This window comes from Grus americana, chromosome 1 (assembly GCF_028858705.1).
Source record: "Grus americana isolate bGruAme1 chromosome 1, bGruAme1.mat, whole genome shotgun sequence".
NCBI lineage: Eukaryota > Metazoa > Chordata > Aves > Gruiformes > Gruidae > Grus > Grus americana.
The window spans coordinates 139,080,605-139,092,982 of NC_072852.1; the positions used below are offsets into that span (position 1 = coordinate 139,080,605).

A 12,378-nucleotide genomic window follows, 5' to 3' on the forward strand; every position below is an offset into this window, starting at 1 on the left:
GAGGTGGGAAATGAGCTGCACTAATACAATGTGAAACAAAAAGACAAAGGCAAAAGGCTCATGGTTGCTTTTAAATAATCAACGCTGATGTTGTAACATTTTTATGAAAGTAATATTATATTTCATTACACTAATACAAATCAACAGGAAAGGAGAAAGAGAAATGACTGATTGATTCAAGGTAGCATGGTCACCTCAGCTCTTCCAAATCAGTAGCTCTGTAGAAGTTAGCGCAACTCCTTGTCACGTGAATGTGTATGTGGTGTCAGAATTATTTTAAAAGGGGCCCTTTGAAGCCCAAACGGAAGAACAAATTGTGGTGTAGTTTCTGCATTTGCCATTTTGCTTTGGGAGATGGAATTGTCAAAGTGGTACTGCAACAAGGCAGATAATGCTAAGCTGAAATTCTCCTCTTCCTAACTGGTGCATCGCTTTAATGCCTCTCATACGACATCTCATTCCTATGAGACTTTGAGTAGGAATGATGTAGGAGTACTGTTATGTATACCCTGTATGAAATAGCTCTGCAAATATGTATTTAGCAGAAGAAATATAACCACGTGCATAGATCACAGTGCAAGTGATCAGCTCAGCAATCAAAAGCATTCAATTGCAGGTGGTTAGCATTTGGGCAAAATATTTTATTAGGAAAAAACCCCTTCAGCTACTGAAAGTGAACTGTTAAATTGCCTAAAAATCTTTAGATGTCCCAGTAAATACTTTTGGCCTGAAAAAAACAAAAACAAAAGAAAGCAACTCAAAGCTTTGGTACTGAAAAAAGTCAATTTTAAACTAAGTTATATAGAAAATGAAAATAATAATTAGCAACATCGCTCTGTTTGTTGAGTTGATCTTAAAGAAAATATAATTTCTGGATCACCAAACTAATTCCATTTGAAGGAATAATAATATTTTACTGTTTCTGCCCAACGTCTACTTATTTTGTCTCTGCGCCATTCCGCACTAGAGGAAAAGAAAGAAACTGAGGGATACTGAAAGATCTTTATTCAGCTTTTCTGAAGCACATTCCCCTCACCCACAGAATAATCCGAATGTAGGTGAAACAAAAGCAGCAATCGCCCTTCCTTTTCCCAGAAGCAAAGCTACTGCAGTCCCTTGGTGAGTACAAGAAACAAATTTCTGCAGAAGTCTTGGTATAAAGCAGGTACTATGCTGTAAAGATAGAGTTACATATTTTGGTTTTCCCCTGCGTGGATAAACTTTTTCTCTCCTGGTGCGGGTACGGTTTTACTGTACAGCTGCATTTATTTACATGTGTTCCTGGAACTGCGAAAAATTCTTTGCCTAGATTTATAGGTTGGTATGTATACAGTGGTTTGGCTTCTCCTAACGTTTTCTTCCCAAAACAAACCCAGTTCCTCTTGGTACATGAGGTGTATGTGGCAGCAGCGCTGCCAGATGGGTTTTGTAGCCTAACCTGTACTTCAGCATTCCTTCCCTCTCTTCCTCTCCCCTCCTGCCTGCTGGAAGCCATGGACAGGGGCAGGATGTGCCCAGGAGCAGATAAATCACTGCATTGTTTTCTCAGGTCCAGATAATTAGCGGTGGTGGTTTTGGAGCAGGAGGACTACCAACCGTGTCTTCCAGATAGACTTTGTGTGTACAGAAGTGAGGCAAACCGTCAGCCGCACAAGATGTGGTGTTAAGAAGTGTACCTGTGGGGAGGGAGAGAGGAGGCAAAGCTGACAAGGAAAGGAGAAGATTGATCGGATTCTTGTTTTTAAAGAAATGTTTGCTATAACAGGCTGTGGAGCAGCTTTTAGCTATTCGGTTACGTGGTCAAAATTCACGTAGCTTTGTGGGGGTGGGTGCAGTTTCTTTAAAGCTATGATAAAAGGCAATTCTGGAAAGAAGCCGTACTTACCCATGAAATGGAGAAGGTTTGTGCATGTGTGAATGCAGTGCATTTTCTCTCTCCTGTCTGTTCCTTTTTCAATTTCAGAGAAAAGTTACTCCTCCTGTGGCTTTTGCTGTCAGCAATAGATGGGAAAACCCTCACCCAAACCTTTGGCTTTGCTTAGGTGAAAGTTCTTCCTGCTTCATCTCTTAGATGAAAGATACCTCTTACAGCTTTTTTTCTGAATCAAAGGGAACAGTCTCTCTCCCTCTCTCCCCCTCACACCCCTTTCTCTCCCTCTCTTTTCTCAGCTTAGAAGCTGCTGAGAGGTGGATAAGACAGTAAGTTATTTAAAATAATAATTGCCTTATTTTCAAGATACTGGTAATAAGGATAAAGCAGATACACACCACATGTTCTTAACTTTAAACACATTGTTAGTCTGAGCCATTTAATGGAGACTCATTTCTGGCTTCATCCTCATTTGAAAGAGTCCTAATTAGGTAGGCAGCAGCTATTGAGAAATAGTGGCCTGAATTTACTGAGGGTATAATTCTGAATTTGGCTCTGACTTCAGATCTGTCTGAATAAGATTAGTCTGAGAAATTCAGAGCTTTCTGTTCTTGAGGTTTTCCTTCAGCAGCTTACAAATGTCACTGTTTATGACACTGGCAACATTTGGAAGCTATAAAGCTATTGCTCCAGAAATTATTTTTATAATGTACAGCCATTCAGTTTCAGACAGCATAAATCAAAAAGAAAAACAGTTGAGTAAATTCTAACTCTACCTTGAATAAAAAAAATGTCCATATTTTTTTTGTTTTGCCAAGTTCTGGGAGCTAAATTTCGGTCCAAGCAATTTTATTTTCAGCTAACCCTTTCTGCCTGCACTTAGTCTGAACAGATTTCAAATGAGTTTTAAATTATCCCAGATCCATTTATTTTGATTTAAATTTAACCATTTGTCTAGTGGATTAAAGGGCTCAGTTTCCGATGGGCTGACCTCCATTTATCATGTGAATTTCTTGATCTTCTTGCAAATGTCAAACTGTATAAGAATGCTTTAAGAGAAACAAATGATCCAGCCAGTTAAACTATCCCGGGAAACTAAAATATTGGCCACAATTGTTTCTCCCAGAATATGGGAGTGGCTAGAATACTCAGGGGCAACACTGCAGAGGAGCATTTAAAGTGAGCAAGAATAAAATTTTAAAGTGAAAGGGGAACCCCGTGGTTTGATCAAGTCACCTAGCGAAAATAAAAACAAAATACTTAATCTGTCTTTAAAATATATGAAGTGAATCAGCCTCTGTAAGTAACCTTGCTGAGCAGAGCTGTTAAATTACTGAGTGCTCACTTAATGGTCCATCACATGTTTAATAGACTCACCCAAAGAACCCAAGCGGTGAGCAGGAGGGATGAGCTGTGTGCACGGGCCGTTCCTGTAGTTCTCCCGTGAGCCATATCAGAACCGAGGGTGCAAAATTTCATGTTTTGAGCTATCATTATTTAACCTTTACACGGCAGTAGGACCAAAAGTGAAAAACCTCATGCTAATTGCTCCCAGGTGCTAGATAACTCCACAAATAATTCATAAATCGCTGTCCCTGCTCCAAAGTAAGACTGTAAGACTGATGAACATTTTATAAGTAAGTAAAAGCTTTGACATCCTTGAAGTATTTAGTAAAATCAGCTAATCCAAATTCTGGATTGTCATTTTCGAGCTATCTGCTGGTACAATATTCCTACTTATTCGAGCAGATTGGTTTCTTTTCCATTCTTTCTTCTGTCATTACTGACTGTAGGGCCATCTCCTTACCCATTTTTCTGAGCATGAAGGTAGATTTTAGCTTCAATAAGTGAAGACAGGCATTGCAGACTGATTGTAAGAAGTAGTCTGTTTTGTAGGACAAAAGAAATCCAAAGAAGAGTATAATTTGTAATGGAACAGAATTGTGCTCTCTTTGAACTGTATGTTTTGCATTTCATGTTCTCTTTATGGCCTTTCTCAAAGCATTAATAGAAGTTTCTTTTGGACTGAAGGGGTGTTTAACCTTGGCATTAGGAGTAAATTGCTGAGCTCCTGTGTAATCTTTCCCATTCACTGTCCTGAATGGCCAAATGACTGTAATGCTGAACTAGGAATGCAATAGCGAGAGCGCATTTTAGATACTCCTCTTTGATGGAGCAGTGGTACCGTAGGAAAAAACCTAGAAGATAAAAAAAGCATTTGGCAGTGCAAGTTCGAAAATAAAAAAATAATATCCGTCTTGCAAACTTTAATCATCTATAATGTAGATGTCTGCATCTGAGCTAATTATCCAACTCTCTGTTAGTCAGGGGAAATCTGGTTAACATGGTCAACTGAGTGATTAATTTGACCAAATGTAGATGGCTACTACAGGAATGAGGTAAAAGCAATCTAATCTATGAAGATTGGTTATATTGGCAACATCTCTTAGCCTAGATCTAGGCATTATAAACACCCTTATTTAGTCATGCAAAATCACCTTTTTTGTGAGATCTCATTGAACAGATTCTGGAAAATTGGAAGTTAACACCATTTTAGCAAATGTTTCTGCTTATCTTCCTTTCTTGCAGTTTTATAAGCAGTAAATGTGCATATAAAAATCCAAATATCTACCCACACAAAACCCCTCCTCTCCAGGGAAGTGTTGTGTTGGCTTCTGATTATTGCAAACTGATTAAATGTCTGCCTGTGTGTTTCTCCCTGTTCAGGCAAAGCACTGAACAAAACTGATCAACAGCAAATAATCATCATCCATCCAAGACTATTCCTTTAGCTGCCTTGCTGGCAATTACTCCTCAAAACGCGAGATCTTCACTTGGTTTGGGTACCCTCTCAGACACAAAGGAGTGAGATGTAGCAAAGCTTTGGTCCTCTTTCAAGGGCAGTGGAAGTCCTACATGTGTTATTATTGACATACTGAAATTGAAATAGTGGAACAAATTTCTTTTGCTATTCTGGTGAATATTCCGATGTGCTGGTAATGTTGCAGAGTTCTCGGCCTGCTGGTGAAAAGCCACCAGGACACTTTTGGCTGATGGCTATAGGAGTCTGCTTTCCCTTGGTGGGAACGTGGCCTTCCTGTTAGGAGGTGCAGAGCCCACCAGAGCACTCAGCTGAAGGAGGAAGATGCCTGACCCCTCCCTCGTACTGCCCCGGGATGCTGCAGCTTCCCAGCCAGCTAGACACAGGTATGGAAAGAAAGCATATACATGCATCTAGTCTGCATCACTACCCCCGCCCCCTCCAATTACTTAAACATTAACAATTTAAAACAAATGTGTTTTACGTTTTAGTCTCTTTATTGCAATAGGTCCATGTAGTACATACAGAATTAATATAAAAAGACATCTGAAATGAAGACTTTCAAATGGAAAATCATTTAAGCAAAGATTATATTACAGTAACAGATATGGAGGTGAAGTCTTGAATATGATTCTGTCTAGGACAAAGGGCTGCCTGCAGTAGGTATATCTCCTTTTTTCTCCAAAATTCAACAGAAGATGTATGTTCCAACCACAGGTTAGAATAGCAGTGCTGTTCTTGCAATGTGGATTTTAATTTGGACAGCGTGGATTCAGCCCCAGGCTCCCTGTCAGCTGCTATTCCAACTTAACTCCCAAGTTACCTTGCTACTTTAGCCCGAATTAGTCAAATTGGTTGAGGCAGCCCAAAATGAGAACACACCTTTTTTGTGGAATAGATGTCCTCATTCCGAACCAACTAAAAGTCACTGAATACTGCCAAGATATTCTCAGGTTTATTTTAGTCTCTAAATCCAGCCTGGACAATTGTAGCCTTCGGAGGCTTTATCTCTTGCTTTTTAAAAAATCTTCTATAGGCAGTCGACAAAGGAAAACAGAAACTCCCACTAGCCACTTCAAAAGTGCACTAGTAAGAAAATCTATTAACTGCTCCTCTTATCTCACTCCTTCGGAATCAGATATGTTCCTGGGAATTACTGTTCTGTGTGTACAGCAGAAGTTCGATCATGGAAACTGGAAGATTGTAACAGGTAATGCTATACCAGAGTTAGAAAGGCAAAAATTGGGGTGAAGTTAGAATTCAGCATAATAATATCTATTGTTATGAATGTCACTTAGCTCTCATCTTAAGTCAGAAACCTCACAAATAAGAATTTTTATGTTGGTTCATATGATTACATTGTAGTGAGGAGTGATTACAGTGTGATTTCAGCCAGCCTACAGTGGCGTTGCTGAAGGGAGTACTTCCCCCACCCCTGCTTTCGTCTGCGTGTTCCCATGCCCTTCCTTGTTTGGACAAGAGCAATTACGTGAGTGCATGAAGATGCAGATCAGGGATCAGATCTGATCTGGCTGAGAAGTTTTTGGTGAGGGAATGGGTTAAGTCTTGATTCTCAGCTGGTTCTGAGTTGCTGCAGCTCACTGGATGGTGCCATCTATAGCTCAAGTTTAGGAGAAGAAAGAGAAACCCTTTTCTTTTGGTAGGTGGTTGATTTTGGATTGGCTTAAGCTAGCTACAAACCCATACTTGTAGAATACGACTTGAGGGTAGAAGAGGCAAAAATGTCCTTCATTTACGGTACGTGCTTTTAACACATACTTTTCCCAGGGCTGGTTGAGAAGACATGGAAAAGAAGTTACTGTTTCATCCTCTCTTAACTGGAGAACCCCCGTTGCTGGGTCTGAGGCCACTGCTGATCCAGAGATTATGGCTGCATAAGGTAGCAAAGAATGAAGCCTGACGTGAAAGGTGAAATCTGAAAAATTCAAAATCTAAAATCTATTAATTAACTAGATTTCTTCTCTACAGCAAATCACACTCAAAATATAGAGATATATAGAAACTTATTACTTTAGATATATGCTAGTGCCAGTGGGATAGGAAAGTGATTTACAGTATGGAAGCAAATGTGATGATAATTTCCACTTTACCCCCTTTATATCTACCATTTTTTTGGCGGGGGGGGGGGGTGTGGGCAAAGAAAGGAAACTCTGTAAACAGCTTCCTGTCCCTTCAAAACCCCCAACCCACTATCCCACCTGTCATTTACCTAAGAAAAACCACAATGAAATATCTGTGCTGTGTGCTGCTTGTAGCCTGGTTAAAACAATCATCTGTAGCTAGTTTGAGATGACTGTGCCTGTGGGTCCCATGTACTAAGAGCAGATGTAAGGCCGAAGAGCTTACAAATTATTGGAAGTTAGGTGGCTGGGTAGAGCAGAGAGCTCCTCTCATTCTGTTTGAGAGAAAAGCTGCAGCATGAGCTTTTATAAGGCATCAGAGAAGCTGGTGTCTGCGGGGAGGGTGCTTTCTGAATGCCACCACTTGAGGAGAAGCTGCAGTTGAGGCTTGTCCTCAGCTACCTGACACAAATCCGTGGGAAGGCAGCTTTCATTGGTTTCTCATAACTGCTTCTCAATGCAATATCTTTTCTAGTTCTTAAGTGGCTTCTTTTGATGGGTGAAATAAATGTTACCACAACTTTTACCCAAGCTTACTGTGAAAATCTATACAGATCGTGAATTTTGGTTTGACATAAGTTCCTCAAGTGACCCTGGTTTCTGTAATGGCCTTAAATAATATTTAGATGCAGGGTTAGGCTTACGTTTGAACAACTTCATCCTTTTTTTTTTCTTTTTTCTGGGTGACTTTTGACATGTTTGTCTACAGGATCCGTCCTTTAACTAAATATGATATAAATAATGATATTTCCTTTTGCTCTCTGTCCCTTATCTTTCAATATAAATACATTGCCTACAAGAAAGTTACTCCCCAATTGCAGCAGGGCAATGAGCTCCAGTGGGCTGGGTCTTTGTCTCAAGTAGGGTTTTTTTTTTTATATTACTGGCAAATCTGGTGGACTTTGCTAATTTTACCATGATGTGAATCTGAGACATAAATTGAACTTGCAAATCCCCGTGTAAGATTTAAGCACATGCTGCGGCACACCTGGAGAAGTCAGGCATACAACTCATGCTACCGATACCTGTTCGCAGACACAGGCTAAGTGCTTTACTTAAAAAAGATGGTACAAAATTGTGTCTCCTTTCTTCTCCCTGTCTGTGTGTATGCACGTATTTGTGCTAATTTATAGGCACACGTTTGATAATATTTTCTTTCATCCCACTGGTGATTGCATATATATTTTCTCTGTTTTCCCCTCTGTTCCCCCCCGCCCCCGGCAATTCTGGCTCTCAGTGGGGTTTAAAGCACCTGCCTGGGAGCAGGACCTGGCCATCAGGGCGGGCGGCGCAGGATGCTCCACTGTCCGGGCGCTGCCTGTGGGAGACTGGCTTCAGAGAAGAAGAGCACCTATGACACTTTCAACTTGTCAGGTTTTAGATTTTCATTTACTGGCTCTCAATTTTCCATCTAATTTTCTGATGATACTGAACAAACACATTTTGGTAGAAATACCTGTTGGAAAGGTGGAGCAATTTGGTGTCCAGGACAAAATTTGTTTCCACAAGCATCTACCTTCCTCAGAAAGTCTCAGCTCACTTTACAAACAGGAATTAATAATACTTAGAAACATCTCTGTTAGTAGATCTGAAAAATGTTGCAAACTCCTAACAACAGCACTTATTGACCAATATTGCCATTTGATCCCCACCAGAACTGATCCTTTGAAGTTCAGTGAGATATTATTTCTGTCATAAATATCTGCACATACAGAGACGAGGAATTTTTCCCTGAAGGAGGTAGGAGACATTCCTGCTGATGCAAAAGTGTCAAAAAATATAGAAACCCCTGTCTTTTTTGGGAATGATTCTGTGCCTTGCAGCTCAGTGAGTCCGTGTACTGGAGAAGTGGTTGTTTTTCCTTGCTATTTTCAACTCTCCTCTCTTGTGGCTGGAATTGCAGCCTGAAGGAAGTTCCTCAGCTCAGTACTGCTAATCTCTTACCAACAATTCCAAACAAATAAGAAATGCCCTAATTTACAGAGGGGAAAGACCTGTTGCCATGAGAAAATTAATTGCTGCTGTGAAAAAATATATTTATTAATAAGGCTACCTTCACATATTAATTACCTGATTTTAGTCTATTTGTCTTTTCTGGGATATGAATGTTTATAAATGTAATTGAAACACATAGCACACAGAGTATCAGAAGTCATTGGTATGCTGGTTAGAAGCCAGAGTACAGCATGGAAAAAGTAGTTTTCGTACATGAGCAAACATATCTCTCAATTTGTTTTTCCTCTTCGTTATGAAACGTTCGTCACTGGATGCAGAATTTTCTTAGGAGTGTATTGTGCAAAATTGTTGGTGATTCTTCAACTCAATTTGTAGTCTGCAGGGTCTGGAAAAGATTTCTAATGAGGGAGAAATATAGTTCCATTCAAAGAGAAACATTGAAAAGGGCTGTTCAAAGTTTTGGTAGCTGGAGTGTTATTCCTTTAGGCATTTCTGTTAATAAAACATACTCGTGTTGTATTCCTTTCATTTCCAGGGTAGCCTGGAACTCTCCTCTCAGAAACGCTGCTCTGCCAAATGCCTCTCTAGTCCTTACCACAAATCTGACTCTTCCTGTTGATTATCCTGCTCAGAGCTTTAATACCAAGGCATATAGGCCAGCTGTGATCATCTAGAAGCTGTGCCGTTTCTTTTGACTTGGAAACCATCAGTGTCACTTGAAATATTTCAACTGAATTCAGTGGATATTGAACCAGATTCTAAATATCCAGCAAAGCATCTACCCCAAAGTCGTCTTCCCTGAGATATGTTGATATGGGCTGAATGCTTACTAAAGCATTAGGCAACAACACAAATAATCAGCAGGGAATAAGGGCAGATGCACAGGCAATTAGGATCAGTCTTATAAATTTATTAATGTAATTTGCAGATTATACCAATTTGTGAGAAATAGAAACACTAGTGAGAAAAAAAAGAAAAGAAAGTTCAAATACAACTGGTTCCCAGAGAAAATGACTAATAATAAAGGCCTTGGTGGAAAATATACAGACAGAAAATAGATCAAGGATTTAATTTAAAAAATAAGTACGTAGACAAAGAGGCAAACAGTTGAGGTAGTAAAAGCTCAGATGAAGGGAAAGCCCGAGATGCTGCCTTGAAAAGAACTGGAGGTAACAGAGAGATCTAGAGGTGACACTGAAGAGCAAACGAGACATGACTTTGCCTCTCATTTATATATTATGTGGTATAGCAATAAAAGAGATGAGAACTACCTTTAGGCTATCTGAAGATAGGAGGGAGAAGTGAGAGTCCCTTTCCCTGTGTGACAAGGCAGAAACTATTTCATTAAGCTCTGAGCATCTTGTTACCAAAAATAGATTATCAGAATGTGATCGGAAGAGAGAGAAAAACCAGCAAAAATAGTGAACAAAGAGAACTGAGCATACCAAGCTTGACTGAATCATAATTAAATGAGTTTCATAATAATCGGTATTGGAAAGGGTTAAGTGCTGAGAAGGAATGTGATGAGAAGTAATGACATGAAATTAAAGAAAGAAAAATTAGATGTAGTATTATGAATAATTTGAACTGAACAGACTGAGCAATTGTGGGTAAAAGAGAGATTTTGGCCAAAGACACCAGGGAAAACCCTCATTTTTACACATTTTTAATGTCCACAGAACAGACGGAGTCAGGCTTTTAATGTCTCACTTAAAAGATGCATGCAGATGGTGTTTTTTCATGCATTTGAAAAATGAATTTCTACATTTTGATTATGTTGTCATTAGCAGTAGCCTTACTCGGTAATTAGGAAGCTGGTTCCTAGCATGTGTGAGAGAGAGATATATTGAGAAAGGAGGATGTTATCTCTTTGTTTCCACAGGGATATAATTAAATGCAACCAACAACATCATCAAAACAGTAGAAGAAATTCAAACAATAACTACACTAACTGGAAATGGCTTATTGTTCAGTGAAAAACAGCTGATCTTCATCAGAAAAGGCCACACGATTTGCCAGTACTCGCTCTGGCCAAGAAAGAAAAGGAAATTCCATGAGAAAAGGGTTTTCCCTGCAGTAAATGCAGAATCTTTCCTAGGTAAGTAACTTTGAATTAATATCGATTAAGAAATAAAGCTGAGAGTTTTTCTGTCATTCCTAGGTAACTTTTTAAAACAAGGCGGAAAAAGCCAAATATCATGAAACCTGCTGTGTGGTGTCAGAGGAGAAAGCAAGAGCGAGAGCACTCTGAAAGTATTTCCTTGCTGGAAAGCAGCTGCTGCTTCAGGAACGGCGTGTTCAAGCGCCAGTGAGGAACGAGGCCTGCCTGCTGCCTACTCTTTCCACCGAGCAACCTTTTCGTTCTCAGAAAAGAAAAAAACAAAGAAAAGCCAACCCTGAACTCCTATGCACTCTTGGAAAGTGAAACAATGAGTTTCTCTCCATGACACATTTGTTCCAAGCCACAGACTGCATGCGTGATTTTTGTTATTGTCATTCTCAGCTTTAGAACTACACGTGTTTTACGGTAGGTGAGTGTCTGTATCTCTTACAGCATGTATTAAATATGCAGTTATACTGCTAAATATTTCAAACGTACCAAAACATGTCCAGGGCTTTACCCACCAAGCTTCACTGGTGCAGAGGAGCTCCCAGTTTGGGAGGCTGGAGCGCCACGCTCCTGCTCGTACCTCTCTGGAGCTATTTTTCTCAGTGCCTGGAGGTTGAGTCTCCAGGCAAGATACCAAGCATGCCTGCAGAGACTGCTGCTATAAACAAGAAATCATCGAAGCATGCAAGTCTCTGTCTTCGCTACCTCTTCCTGAATTATTGTGGTCCTTTCCGTACATCCTCATTGCTTTCTAGTTATCTTCTCTTCAATATATGAAAGAGCTGCTGACAAGGATCGCTGTACTTCCTGCCCTAACCTTTTTACCTCTCAATTCACCAAATCCCTTTAGTAGTTTTTCAATCTTTTTCATCAAATTCAAAAACCTGTCTTCATATTGTCTAGGCTACCTGTAATATGATCCGTACATCTCTCTTTTAATTTGTTTGAAAATTCTATTTCTTTCTGACTTTCCATTTTCATCCTTGTCCTTTCACCCTGCTCCTCCCTGCATCTGCTTTTTCCACTTTTAGTTTCAGACTTTCTTTCTCATCAAACCCCATTTTTTTTTTACTGATCTGTGGGACATCATCTCTTCCCCTTAAAGTCTTCCCTTTAATTGATCCCTTGTGTAGTTAACTGAGAGTTTTCTATGCTTCTCCAGTTACAGCTATTTGTATTGTGGGCTCCTTACAAGCCCCATTCTCTGGGGAAAGGACTGGCTTTTCCTCTATTTCTGGGTTTAATACTGATTTGGCTGCAACTTACTTATGGGAAGAGGTCTTTGGCAGGCTGAAGTTCGGCCATAGGGAGAAAAAAGGATCGGACTGTGCCTAAGTATAAACACAATGGTGGAATTTCCTAGAATTTTTCATGGGCTACTGGTTGGACCAAGAGCTAAATGTTTGAAGTAAATCTAATAATCCTGTCTACTCACCAAGACCGTGTGCATCAGCCAGCTGCACATTGGTTCCTCTTTTGA

At 39.8% G+C, this 12,378-nt stretch overlaps 1 long non-coding RNA gene across 1 annotated transcript; it reads left to right on the forward strand.

The window, feature by feature from the left end:
- Positions 1–4,968: 4,968 nt before the first annotated feature.
- LOC129212736 (uncharacterized) lies at positions 4,969–6,708 on the forward strand. Its single transcript, XR_008579275.1, has 3 exons — positions 4,969–5,077; positions 5,830–5,901; positions 6,480–6,708. It is a non-coding gene; the product is annotated as an uncharacterized LOC129212736 (long non-coding RNA).
- The last annotated feature ends 5,670 nt before the right edge of the window (positions 6,709–12,378 follow it).